We start from the raw sequence: 14,442 nt of genomic DNA, 5'->3' as shown, positions 1-14,442 counted from the left end.
TACATTCCCCACCACTGACTTGCAGTGCGACTCGGAGGGAATCCGTTTACTTACTGGGGCTCACATTCAAGAAACAGAGAGATGGTAGGATTCTGCACTATGAAAGGCGCTATATAAAAACCACAAGCCTGTTGCAGTGTATAACGGTGCCAGGTAAGTGTAATGTAGTAAGAACTCATTCTGCCTGCCTCATTGTGCTATGGCTCAACTGTGGTTTGTTTTCTCAAGTGTTTTACCGATTCCGAGTGTCACCCTAAGCCAGTGGCTGAACTGACCGATGCTCAGGATTTAGCTGCATGTGCACTCATATTATTTGACTGGCTTTAAAGGAATACGCCATCCAAAAATAGTTATTTTCCGTGATACTCCCCCATACCCAACATCTACACAACCCCATGTAACTTGTAGCCGCTGCCAAGAAAAATCTGAATCTCATGTTTTCCGGCAAAACGGACATAACAAAGTTTCTGAGAGAACAGGACCCAATGGTGTAGAATGCTGGACAACCGCAAACCTTGTCAAAAATGTCCATGAAAAAATCTCCCACGAGTTGTCGCATTCTCCATGAGTCTGATCTTCTGGCCGTATGCTTGCAGTGTGCAGGGCACCCGTACTTTCTGCTGAAGTATTGTTCAATAAATAACTCTGGGGAGTAAAATGTGGACCACACACACACACACACACAGAGAGGAAGCTGCTTTACGTGGGGTGGTGCTTTGGAATTGAAGGCTGGACTCTTGACCAATGAATGGTTTGATTCAGAATTTCCGGTAAAGGGCCTTCTTGTTGGAGGATTATTTTCATTTTCCAACACTATTGTAGCACAGAAATGCATTCTTTCTGCCTGTTGTGAGCATACAGCTAGTTGACTTGGTGTGTGGATTGTGCGATGTGAAGAGCAGGAGGTCTTTTTCATGGATGCTTTTAATAATGTTTGCTGTTATCCAACTTCCTCCACCCAATAATTGCATGTCACAGTTGTCACTTTAGGGTCCCAGCTGTCTGGAAACCCAACATGAGGGCACCCCAGTTGGACTGTGCTCTCCTCCAGGGCTTGCGAGAGTCCTGATAAAAACCAACATCCAGGCCTTTAATGACCTCATGGGCATGGCGATCAGCAGTGTGCCTGTCCTCACAGAGCATCGACCTAGTCATTGAGAGGTTTACTTACCTCAGTGGTGACATTCATGTGATTCTTTCTATGAAGTCAGTAGACAGATTGGGAGAGCATGGGGGGGGGGGGGTCATGAAGTCACTGGTAGGGGTTCTGTGGCACTCCTGATATCTCTGCAAAAGGACGAAGGTCCAAGTCTTTAGAGCCCTGGTGCTCCCTGTTTGTGAGACATGGACGCTATCTAGTGACCTGAGATGAAGACTGGACTCCTGCGTCTCTTCAGAGGGTCCTTGGGTCCCACTGATTTGACTTTGTGTTGCTCACGGAGCCCTGAGTGAGGCACATGACCTGCATTGTGAGGGAGCATCAGTTACGGCCATTACCCAAGGGTGATGTGGCTCATTGTTGAGGACCCAAGTGGCTGGACCAGGCCAAGGGGACGCCAGAGTAACACCTGGCAGTGGCAGATAGAGGGTCATTCCTGGAAGATGGCACTGGATCGTGTGTCTGCCGGTGGTGGGTTAGGGTTAGGGTTGCCAACCAGGATCCCAACCTGGGTACCAGTGCAGGCTCTGTGACCTGTTATTAGGCGTTGATCACCATTGGGTCCCGTTCTCTCAGAGACTCTGTTTCCATGCACCATGTAATATCATCCTGGCAGCAGCCCAAGCAGGTCAGCCCAGACTTCCCTGTCTCCAGCTGCAGATTTCCAGTTCTTCCTGGGGAATTCTCCGGCGTTCCCAAGCCAGCCAGGAGATACAATCTTCAAAAATGTGGGGTGCCCTCCCAGTGTGTTGTGCTCTGGGTGGGCATCCTTACAATACGCTCGAGCCATGTCAGCTGGCTTCTTTCAATTCCGGAGGAGCAGCGACTCCACTCTGAGGCCTTCCCAAATCGTTGAGCTTTTCGCCCGATCTCGGAGCATCAGTCCAGCCACACAGATTGAGATTACATTTTTTTTTTTTTTTTTGGCCCATCACTACAAACCTCACGAGATAAGTGACATTAAAATCTCTCTAACATTGTGGGTGGAGTATCTCTTTAAATAAAAGTCCTCCCCAAGTAACTGAATGCACAGCAATAGATTTGTAAGCAGTTGCTGCCTCTGACGCATTACAGAGCCCTGAGACAAAGCTGTGCCAGTGCCCACGTTAGCAGATAGAAATCGCACCTGCACTGTGCCATGGCATGGTGTCCACTGTGGAAAGCTGCAGTGCTTGCTTCATTTTTTTACACCCTGACAGGGGCACTTATGTGGTCATCGTCTCAGGGCTGGCATGGCCAACTGCTTCCTCTTATACCATTGCCCTCCGGTGTGCCCCACACTACTGTGCCCTAGAAGCAGCCCCCTTCTAGCCACTCTTGCACATCCCAATGGGCCAATCTCTGGATGCACTCATTAGATGGGGACATTCAGTGTCTCAAGAATCACCAGCGAAAACGACTGGTCAGCCGCCTCGGTAGGAAACGGTTAAGGTTTCTTTTTCATTCTTTCCTTTTCTGTTTCTGACATGAAGGTCAAAATCGAGGTGCTTCAGTTGCCTCCAGTGGTCTCCATACCCCGATCCCGCGACACGTCTCTCCCCGAGGCTGTTGATTGAGGGGGAAATTGCCTGATTTGCATGCAAATGAAACTAAAATAGCAGTCGGTGAGAGCGCTAATTACTCTGATGTGAGGACACAGACTTGCTGACATCATCAGCTGCATTGGCACTCGGAGAGGAGTGCATCATCGTCATCATTATCATCATCATCTGCCGATGCTGGCATCCAGAGAGCGAGCGAGATGTGCTCTGAATCCGCCCGGCTAGTTGGGGACCTGCGTCCCTTCTGTCACCTGCGAAAAAGAAAAGGAAGCGAAGTGTAAACAAAAAGAGAGAGAGAGAGAGCGAGCGAGTGGTCAAGCAAGAGCTGGGAAGAGAGAGAGCGCGAGAGCGATCGAGAGAGAGAGAGGCGCGTGCGGCATTTTGTGAAGTCCTGCCCAAAGACGGACACGGCGAGCGACCACAGCGCCACAGCTGCGCTAAGTCAGCTGGCCACGATGAGCCATCCGCGCTGCGCCCGCTGCAACGTTTCCTGCGAAGCGCTTTCTGTGCGGCCGGGACGGCGGAGCCATGACCGGAGCTTTCAGTGAGCCAACGGGCGTCCTGTAAACGTGGACAAGCGGGCGTGTGAGTGAGCGAGTCAGTAAGGTAAGAGCAGAATCGGCCGCGTTCCGTTCCGTGCGGGCCACCGAACTCTCTTGCGCAATCTGTCTGGATCATTCGGAGAGTACGTGCCTGGCTTTCGGTTACTTTATTTTTTTATTTAATCGCTCGTCTTTTCTGTGCGTCATTTTGCCTCTCGGTTTCTGCCACTCCACTCCGGTGCCACGTCTTGTCTGCCATTTAGTATTTGCTGTTCTGTCTGGCTCTCACTGTAACGACTCCGCTAAAATACTCGTCTTTTAATACTTGTGCTGTCAGATTATTCCGAGTATCCGTTGATCTGTTACTGTCATTCCGTTAGTCTGCCGGTTACTATTTTGCACCCAGTCGATCAACGCGAATGCGTTAGTTCGCCACAAACTACACCCCCTGTCCATTATCAGCTATGTTTTATTATTCATGCCCCTTGCCTTTACGTCTCTTCATATTGCTTAACGTCTATAGCCCCAGTATGTCCAGCCAATCACAGCTACAATTTGTAACCCCACACTTGAAAAAATAACGGTCTGTAATGGCACTTTACTGGGCTGTCTGATTCCTCGTAGCTCTGTTGCTTGACAGAGACCTATTTCGTTCTGGGACAGTGGACTTTGCTTATGAAATTGGCTTTTTGTGCTTTGAAAAGGCCCCTAATGTGTAGACAAAACAGAAATGTTTAAAGTGTAGTAAGCAGGAGCTGAGACCATGTGATCCTAATCAGCGAGGGTCGTTTCAAAATTAGGAAACGGGCTGGGTTTTCACAAATCGGTTACAGTATCTGACCATTGTGGAACCTGTAACGGATCTACGTAAATTAAGGTTCTTTCTAAAACTTTCATGTGGATGGTCCTCTCTGGTATGAGAGCGTATCCGCCCATTACCGGCCATCACTATAGTGGGTGACTCCTGTTTGTACCCCTTATCCAACCTGAGGGCGAACAGGCTTTGTGCAGTGCCCGTCTATCTGGCCATCCGGTTAACTGATCAACTGTATTGACCGGGCATACGGTGGGCGAATATGCCGTTTGTACGTGCTGTCCACTCGTGGGCGTCAACCCCGTCTGTCTCTGTCCACTACCTGACTAGTGTTTGTACCTACTGGACGTCTGTCCAGTGATTACCTGCAGTTAGTGGGACTGTCACCATCCGTACGCTTGTCTGCCTGTCTCTCGGTGTCCGAGGTTACCACTTCTACCGTCCGTCTGTCCATTCCCGTGGGGCGGTTACGGTTTGTCTTGTCCATTAGAAGCTCTCTACAGAGCTGTTACCGTGTGTGCCCCTGTCAGCCAACGCGACCATTACTTGCTATTCGCTGACCGGCTGTCGCTCCCGACTTATTTCAATGGTCCTTTCGGTCTCAGGTCTCTTCCGTTTGTCCCTCCTGGTGCCCTTTATCTCTCTCGTCAGTTTCTTTTCCTGTTGGTTACCGTGCCCGCCCGTCTCTGTTTACACTGTTGCCCGGTCAATATGGTGCCGGAGTATACTAAGATATGCTTGTCCCTGTGTCACAGTGTTCGTCACTCGAATCGCTGTTTCTTTTTGACTCCATTTTACTGGCCTGCGCGTTTTTTTTCAGTTCGTCGCCGCTCCTGCGCGTTTTATTTGTGTTAGAAGAGTAATGTTGATGAACGACAGTTTATTCGTTTTAACCCCATTCGATCTTTAAAATACCTAGTGATTGATTGTGTGTGCTGGCAATGGCGTTATACTAATAAACCCTTAATAGCGTATGATTTGTAGAAACGTGTGATGGTGCGTGCTGGTAAAGGCGCTATATTAATGGACCTTTCATATTGTGTGATTCCTGCGCAGTGTAACTGTGCATGCTAGTAAAGGCGCTATATGTTATTATCTTTCTCTAAACACGTGTCTTGGTCGTGTCGCTTGTTTGATGGCTGCTGTGAGTCTCAATGCTGTTGTTGGCGGCGGTGGCGTACACACCAGGGCTTCTTCCTGGCCGTTTGTCTACTGCACTGCATCGGCCGTCACAACACGTAATTACTGTCCATTCTTTGATGCGTCCACCTGTCCTCCTCGAGTATCTAATACCTAATCCATCCATCCATCCCATAATCACGCCACTTTGGGCCCGTGTTGTCTCCGCTTTCGCCCCCCGTGCTCGGGCTCTGTGCTCCACTGTGCGCAGTTTCACTTTGTCTGACGTCAGAGAGGGGACGAGAGGGTACAAAGACCGCCCCGCGGTGGTAATAAGCAGTATAAAGACATCACTTCAGATTTTCTTCATTTTAATTAAAGCTCTTTAGCCCAATATAAAACTAATCCTGCTGATCCACCTCCCAAATCCTCCAGCAGTCCGCTTCATTTAGCGCCGAGGCGCGATGCGGCAGCTTTCTCCTTCTCATTCTCTTTCCCCGTCCTTCCCTCCCGGCTCTGCGCCCCTCTTGTCACGTGTGCATGACCCCCTTGTCTCCTGGAGCTTTTAATTGGATTACTGTTTGTTTTGGAGACCGGGTTCTTCCCCCTGTCCCGAGGAGGGATTCAACCAGGACGGGTCACGGAAGGATTAGCATTTGAACAGAATGGCCGCGGAGACGATGCCACTCTGGCAGATGCGGTGCGGGGAGGGGGCATAAAACGTCACCCCCACTGTGCGATCCCCTGGTCCTCTTCAAAAAAGAAAAGCGCACGCGGGCGGCCTTTTGCGACGCAGTTGACACGTTTTTGTTTGGATCATCGAGACAAAAGATGACGACCCCTGCAAGATGCCCGGCGGCCCTGCGCGCTGGACACGCAGATCGATCGTCCTGCGCAGATGGGCATTCAGAAATGCAGCGGCGGCTCGGAACGTGTCGGCGGACCCCAAGCTTCTATGAGCCTTCGGGTGGGAGCTGTAATCAAGCTTGAATATCAAATTAGCAGGAATCCATCAAGCCTCGCTCGCCTTTAAACGCGTCCTCCCCGAGATGTGTTAAGTAATTACCTCCCGAAATAAAATTAGGCCTAATTGTATTAGGATGATGCGAGCAAGCCTTAAATACGGCCGTGGCGCAGCTGACCCCCTACGAGGCCGACTCGGCGCGTTTGCAGGTGCCACAGTGGCGCCAGCAGGGGGCATTGATTGGCTCGATTCGAATTTCTGTTGGCAGGTGTGCCAGTAATCCATGGGGGGTATTAACAGGAGCTTTAATTGGGCGCCATGGAGTGGCATTCCGGGAGTGGGTGGTGCGCCTCATGCGAGAAATATGAAGGTGCAGATGACATGAAGTCAGCTGGCACTGTAGAACTTCACAACATCTTGCATCCACCGATTTGGGTGCCAGACAGCAGCTCATGCTTAAAGCAGCCCAAGCAGAGATGGGGGGCTCAACTCTTAAGGCAGCCCAAGAGAGAGGGGTGTTTGCTTCAATGTAAATTGTCAAGATGGATAGCCCTGGAATGGCAAGGTGGCACAGTAGTTAGAACTTCTGCTGTCTCAAGGCACCAGTGTCTCCGCTTTCTGTGTGGAGTTTGCATATTTCCCCTTGGCCTTTGCTGCTGCTTCCTCCATAGATGTAATGGATTGAGAAAGTCTTTGGACCCCTCCACTTTATTTATTTTTTTTTTTTTTACAAGATTTAATGTTAAATGCATAATTTGGAGGGCGGCACAGTGGTAATATTGCTACCTCACAGCAGGGAGGCTGGTGGTTCATGTCTTGTGTGAGGTTTGCATGTTCTCCTCATGTCTGCGTGGGTTTCCTTCCACACTCCAAAGACAAGCTGGTCAGGTGGATTGGCATCACTAAATCGGATGATGTGTGTGTGTGTGTGTGGGGTCACCCTGCAGTGGACTGGCACCGGGTCCAGGGATTGTTCCTGCTTTGTGCCTGATACTTGTTTGGATAGGCTCCAGCTTCCCTGTGGTCCTGCACAGGATAAAGCGGGTTTACAAGAGGTGTGGGTAGATACATTTCCCATTTTTGCCTATCAAATCTACACTCCATAACTCATAATGACAAAGTGAAAGCATGTTTTCAGAAACGTGTGCAAATTTAAGAAAAGTCGGACACTGAAATGTCCTAGAACTTCCTAGAAGTATTCAGTTTGTAGAAGCCCCTTTGGCAGCGACTCCAGCTTTGAGTCTTCTTGTCAAGTCTCTACAAGCTTTGCATGTCTAGATGTGGGCATATTATCCCATTCTTCTTCTCAAACTCCATTAGATTAGATGGGAAGTGTCGGTAGATGGCACTCTGCAGGTCTCTCCACACATGTACACGTGTCCTGTGGGGCTTCGACAGGGCCACTCAAGGACCCTCAGGCTTGTCCTGAAGCCACTCCAGCCTTGTCCTGGGTGTATTGTATACTTTGGTTTATCGTTGTGCTGAAAGGTGAGCTGTCACCCCAGTCTGAGGTGGCTTACACTCTGAAGCAGGTCTTCTTGAAGGACCCCTCTGAGTTTGGCTGCATTCGTTCATCCCTCAGTTCTGACCAGTCTCACCGTCCCCATAGCATGACACCGCCACCACCATGCTTCACCATCGGCATGTTACTAGGCAGGTGCTGAGCAGTGCCTGGTCTTCACCAGACATAGTGCTTGGAGGTCTGCCCAACAAGTTCAGTTTTTGTCTCATCAGACCAGAGAATTGTGCTCCTCATGCTCTGAGTCCTTTACATGCCATTTGGGAAAGCTCCATGCTTGCTAGCTGCTGTACCAGAAACCCCAGACTGCAGGAGTGTTCATCTCAGCAGAGGACTTGTGAAGCTCTGTTAAGAGTGGCCCTTGGGTTCTTCGTCACCTTCCTGTCAAAGTCCCTTCTTGCCTGGTTGCTCCATTTTGCTGGATGGCTAACACTAGGAGGAGTTCTGTTGGCTCCAAATGTCTTCCATTTCCCAGTTCCTGAGGCTACTGGGAGGACTCAAAGGTGCAGAAATGGTTTGATCTCCTTGCCCCTGATCGCTGCCTCCCCACAATTTGATCATGGAGGTCTACTGAGATATTCCTGGGACTTCATGGCTTGGTTTGTGTCCTCCTGACCTGCCATGTGAATTGTGGACCACCTATACACTCGTGAGCCTTTCTGAAGGATGTTGGTCACCAATTGAGTTCTCGAAACATCTTCAGGAGACACCTGAGCACATTGTGGAGAACCACATTCGAGGGTCTCGAAACTTACATGAAGGAGAGCGTTCAGTTTTTGATTTTAGATAAATTGACAAAAGTTTTGGAAAATGTGAGTGGGTGGAGTGACTCAGTTTTGGTGCCCCCCCCTTTTTGTGGAGGATCCTTTGACATTAATTTACAATAATATTTTTGTTTCTTATTTAACCCAGCAGTGGGCATCTAGTATGCTATAGAAGTCTGTCCCAGTCTGCACTTGAGGGGGACGTGGATGCTTCCAACATTCAGGCATCTTTGTATGGCCCTTCATTTCCTGTTTTAGCAAACTAATTTTGATCTAAAGTCACTTAAAGTGCCACCTGAGTGTTAAGGTGGCACCCTGGCAGAGTAGTGCCAGTGTTTTAGGTTTAAATCCCACGCCCAGTCTGTGTGTGATCTTTGCGTGTTCTCCCCATGCCTCTGTCTTCACTTTTCACTGGGTGCTCTGGTTTCCTTCTCACTTGACCAGGTGGCTTCCAAGTTTAACTGGTGACCCCAAATTGGTCCTCAATGAGTGTGTAAGCGGGCCCTGTGACGGATTGATGCCATGTCCTAGCTCCAATGCTTTGGCCCTTGTGACGCCTTTAGAGTTGTGGGGTGGTAACTCAGGGTGGTGCTGTGTGGCTTATTACTGCTGGCTCGATGACCTTGTGCACCTCTGGGTCCATGAAGTGGAGATGGGGGTCTATTATATAGTGCCCTTCATATTTCTCTGTCTCTCTGACTCACAGTAAGACTGAATCAGTCCACCTGTCTGTGCTCCTCACTCAGTGGTGTTCACAATGAAAGGCGCTATATAAACTTGCCCGGTTTCTGAGTCAGTACATGTATAAGTCTCACCTCTGATTTGTGAACCGATGAACTTCAAACACACCGCATGTTGGTTTGTCGTCTTGTTTTGTTCCTGCCACCTCTGTCATTTCAGATCCATTGGACTTTTTTATTTATTTATTTCTTTGTTTGTTTTTCCTATTGTTCTCCATTTTGGTTGATCCATTTTTAAGGATAGCTTTCAGCATGGGACAAATGCATATCTTTTTTCAGAGCCACCCATCCATTTCAGTAAACCGATTTGTGCCTATTTTGGGCAAATAGCAGGCGCCAGCCCTGGATGGGATGCAAGTCCATCTTAGGATCTCCCTTGACCTGGTTAACATCACCAGTTACACTAATCAGGCAAATTGGGGTGGTGAAAGTCAGCAGACCAGAGGTTTGGGGGGTGTTGTGTGAGTCCCTCAGACTCCACACAGGTAGTGCCAGGCTGCTGTGCCAGTGTATCATAGGGGCCCACTGGTAGTACTATGGCGGTCATTCCGTCCATTCATTACCAAAGCTGCTCGGTTTAGGTCAGGTTCATGGTGGGCTGGGTCCTAGTGTTTAGGGTATAATGCCACCACGTAGGCACTGTATTTGTAGCAGGTCTTATAGCTGTAGTATAGGCATACACTGGTATATTTTCAGTTGATTTGATTAGCAATTATTTATTGTGGCACTACTGTATAAAGGTGGCATCCTAGTAATGGCACACGAGATGAATGATTCTGTTTTGTTCACTTTCCTCAGTGTTTAATACATTAATTATTTGACCCCTTATTGTTTGGCCAGTCAGAGGGCACATCCTGAAGGGGCGGGGGTTGTATTACTAGCCCCCCTTGCATTTCATGCCCACATTGCACTGAGACTTATTAATAATTTTCTAGGAAATTCTGCCATTCCGTCTGCACACACATTCCTTGAATCTGAGATTAGCCAACTGGCACGGTCAGGGTTCAAGGTGGAGATCGGCATCCTTGGTGGGCTTTTATTGGACCCCGCATGCAGCTGCCTTTACCAGTCGCCGGGACTTTGTACGATGGCCTTTGTTAAGAGTAAATGTGACAAATTGGAGGAGGTGGGGCTTGCCGTTGAGCCCCTTAAAAGGCCTGCTAATCCCAAATTCTAATAGGCCAAGGGGTTAAACAATTGAGGAGTGTGCCACCGGTGGGGGAGGGGCACGGGGGGCTGGTGGTGGGCGCATTCATTACGACGTGGCCTCTAATTATGGCTACATGAAATGCAATCAGAGTGAACAAGCTGGCGTCAAACCCCCCAGGCTACAGGGGGGCAGGTGCACTTCAGCTGCCAGCTAAAGCTTCTGCGTCAGCTGTCAGGCTGTCATGTCGGACGCAGCTTTGTGGGCGCCGCCCGCTTGTTACTTTCTTTGATTTTGGAGAGGACAGCTTAATTATCTAAATAGCCGGCTCAGTTGGCACTGGTGCCTCTCTGAGCGCCATGCTGGGCTGGTCACTTTCTGTTTGATGTTGACTGGCAGGTAGATTAGTGCCAAATGTGCAGTTGGCATTGGATTATACATTGTGGTGACTTGATGAAGGGTGCTGGCTGACTGGCTGGCACAGAAATGCCCACCTAAAGTCCGGTCTGTATGCTGCCTATCTCATTAAAGGCACCTCTCTCACCCTGGTAAAGCATTCTCAAATGCCAGCCCCAATTGAAATTTAGCTTGATGTAGTGGCACCAGTGAAAATGAGAAGTTTCTTTTACAGGAGTACATGGGTACAGTATGCGGCTTACTATGCCAGTATTCTATACCACAGACACAGCCCAGACGTCAGCCTGCAGAAACCAAGCGTTTTTATTCTTTTAGATATTTGTTGATTTATTTTTTCCTAATAATTTTTGTTTACAGTTAATTTCAATATATACATTAACCCCCCCCCCATTTAGAGTAGCATATCTGCGTCAAAGGCTTGTGGTGTCCTGCCTCTCTTACACCAGCAGATGGTGCAGTTCTGCAGAAATGCGTGAAAGTGGTGAGGTCACCTCAATAATGTAATAGATAGACGTGAAGGGCGCTATAAACAGGTGGCACTTGACTTGTCCACATGTGCAAACTTGGCTCTTTACAGAAGCTGAATAAATAAATATATAAATAAATATGATGAGATTATGATAAACAACAAACCCTACAGTCACAGTTCTGTTAAAATGTCCGTCTAGTCTGATAGCCTAATTGCTCTGATCTCCCATGGTAAGCTCAGTGTGTTATCTACAGACAGATTTGTTTTCATGGTATGTGAAGTTTCCATTGCCTGGTTGAGACCCCTGGACCCTCCGTGTCCTCGCTGTACTTTTACTCGGGTGTGTGCGGGTGCAGATCTGCCTTGGGGTTTGAGCTCTGTTAGCCTGATGGGGTGTCAGCCGGCGGTGGACCTGAGCGTCGAGACACTCCTTTGGAGTCGTCGTCATCCTTCTGAATCGCGTCTGTACTTCATGTGCTCGCCAATATGATTTAGCATTTCAAACGAAAATTGGATATTGATGAATATTCATTAGTGTTTCTGCTTTTGGTGTTTTGATGTTGAGATCTCTTTTAAACTTCTTTTCTCTTGGTTGTTCAAGAATATCTTCATTTTACGTATTATATGAACAAGCTTTTCTCCTCACATTGTGAAATGCCCTGTCGCTCCATCACGTGAGGCTCACTGGATGCCATCTCCTTCCTCAACTGTCCTCCACTCTCCATGCATGACTCCTTCCATGCAGCTCCAATGATCGCTCCTCTGTCATGGCCATTGCCTGCACATTCACAGTGTTGGCTTCGCCTCACACCTCTCACATGGGCTCAGAGGTAGCAGCGTCTGCTCTCACTTTCTCCAACTCCATGCCAGGACCCTCCTTGACACTCGTAGGCAGCCACGTCCACAGGCCAATGGATTTTAGCAGAGGTGCGGGGCTCCTAAGTGCTGTGCTTCATCATCAATATCATCACCATCATCAGCTCTCTTTCTCTCCAGACTCCACCCTTTCAACACAGTACACCTTTCTCACCAAGCTCCGCCCCTCCTAACAGAACCTCCATCTCCAAGTCCCACCCCTCCTAACAGAACCTTCCTCTCCAGGCTCCGCCCCTCCTAACAGAACCTCCCCCTCCTAGCTTCCCTCCAAGCAGTACCCCCGTTGTTCTCCCCCAAGCTCCTAACAGCAGAGCCCCCTCTCCACCCCACTGACCCACAATGCACCTTCTCAGCATTTTTCTCTTTTCCCCCCCTCCATCCTAGGCCACACCCCTCCTGTCAGTGCCTCTCTCTCTCCCAGGCTCCGCCCTTTCTGACATCCATCTCCATCTCTCAGGTCCGTGTGGCCCTACTTGAATTTTCATTCCACAACCCCCACAGGAGGGGACTTGTATTTTGGGTACCAAAGAGGCCCATTTCCCCCATTGTGGGGGTGGACAGGGTGGCACTGGGGCTTTTGTTTAACCCTGGAGGTGCTGAGTAATCAGAGATTCTCTACAGCGTAGGTAGATTGTAAAACTCTGGTCAGGTCAGGAACTGCACCCATGTGTCCCCTCACATCATCTCAATTTGCACTGACTAGTTAAGCCACTGGCGAGTGTTAATTATGATAAACATGGACTGGTGGGGGAGTCATATCCAGGCCCCACTCATGTACTAGTCCACCATTTGAGTCACCTTGAGAAAATGCATGTAGGCACAGAGAGAACATGCAGAATTGACCCAGGAACCACCGCAGCTGTTATTTGAGCCCAATGCCTAGCAAAGGAAGGCTGCTGCACTAACTGCTGTGCCACCAAAGCTGCCTTATAATTAAGCAAGTTGAATTCGTCGGATTTAGTGAGGAGACCTACCACCCTCAAAGGAGCCAGGTGATGGTACTGTCTCCATGGCAATGGCCAGACTGAGAACTGCTGGCATTTGGACCCTGAGCACTGGAGGGCACCAGCTGCTGTCAGCCTGGCTGGCCTTCGTCTCCCTGCACGTCGTCGTTCATGGCAGTCTGCCTCCAGACTCAGTAAATCGCGCTCGTGTTCTTCTTTCGCTGTTGGCGGTAGATGAATTCATTGATTGGTTTCGGTCCCACACAATTCAGCTCCTAATTATCTGCCATTTTCCTCTTGGCATGAGGTGCCCCATTTACAAGCTCCTTGCCTCCACGTCCAGAGTGGATGGTCCTCTTGTGTGTCGGCGCGCGTTTCCTCCTCAGTAGCAGGACGCCGGTCAATCAGGGGACGAGTGCCGTCAGAGCAGCCCGGCTTGTGGGAGGACTCGTGTGCTCCGGACAAAGGCAAAGCCGCTGAAGTGACGTACAGAAGTGCCAAAAATGAACGACCCGTGAATGAGCGAGATCTCCTAGCTGGGTTTTTGTGGGCAGAAAGGCACAATATAACATTGTTGTCCAGTGCTGCCCATAACGCTCCATTCATCCATCCCTTCGTTATCTTAACCTGACGTATCCATTCTGGGTTACACAAGCTGGCACATATTTGGTGACTTTGGGTGTAAATCAAGAACCCACCCTAAACAGGATGCCAGTTCAGCTCCTGAGATGTCTGGGTAGTAAAGGTGGCTGAAAACCTGAACCAAGTCCAGCCTGGGCAAGAGCGCGTATGGCATGTCGCCCCCTACTGACCACCCAGACATCTTGCCTCCTGAATGGACTTCAAGGACCATCTACTGAACACATTTGAACATGGCATGCGAGCATCTGCAGCTGCCCATCTCCAAGCCTGTGTAAGCCAGGTGCCATCTATCTGGGGGGCTGTCACCTCTCAGCAGTGGAGGATCAAAGCGTTTCTGAAGGTGTGCAATGGCCTCAAGAACTGTGAGGCAGAAGAGGCTTGGTGCCCCCAGGACTCTTCCTAGAGTTGGCATAACTGAGTAACTGGGCAAGGTGGGTTTTGGTCAGGGAGGTGACCAGGTGCCCAGTGGCTGAGATGGGAGAACCTGTCGGAAGGATGGCCATCTTAGCAGCACTCTGCCGATCTGTGTCTCTGCTGGGGTGGCTGTTATATAGTGCCTTTCAGAGTCGGCAGGAGCCTCTGGGTGCCACTGCACTCTCCTGGTGTCTGACGTCACCTCAGTTTGGGGTTTAACGGCCGCCTCCCCTGGCAGTAGGGGCTGAGAAGTGCTGTAAGTTGGTTCAAGGCCCATTGGCATGGAGGGTAAGAGGTAAAGTGGCAGGAAGGATTTGAGAGGTGCCAACCGCCTGTATAGGAAGGCCTGCCGGAGTTCCCTTTGGTGTATT

General features: G+C 49.5%; 1 protein-coding gene across 3 annotated transcripts in view; it reads left to right on the top strand.

The window, feature by feature from the left end:
- The window catches only part of prickle2b (prickle homolog 2b), a 155,926-nt gene that overhangs the window by 107,526 nt on the left and 33,958 nt on the right, over positions 1–14,442 (top strand). Inside the window, exon 1 of one of the 3 annotated variants that reach the window (XM_051921200.1) lies at positions 3,034–3,306. The exons of the other annotated variants lie outside the window; for them this stretch is intronic. The gene's annotated coding sequence lies outside the window, so the exon portion shown is untranslated. Of the gene's footprint in view, positions 1–3,033; positions 3,307–14,442 lie in introns of those variants that run through there. 3 annotated transcript variants of the gene reach the window in all.

This window comes from Erpetoichthys calabaricus, chromosome 18 (assembly GCF_900747795.2).
Source record: "Erpetoichthys calabaricus chromosome 18, fErpCal1.3, whole genome shotgun sequence".
Taxonomy (NCBI): Eukaryota; Metazoa; Chordata; class Cladistia; order Polypteriformes; family Polypteridae; genus Erpetoichthys; species Erpetoichthys calabaricus.
Note: the sequence above shows the minus strand (reverse complement) of the source record. Positions and strands in the feature narration are given on the sequence as shown.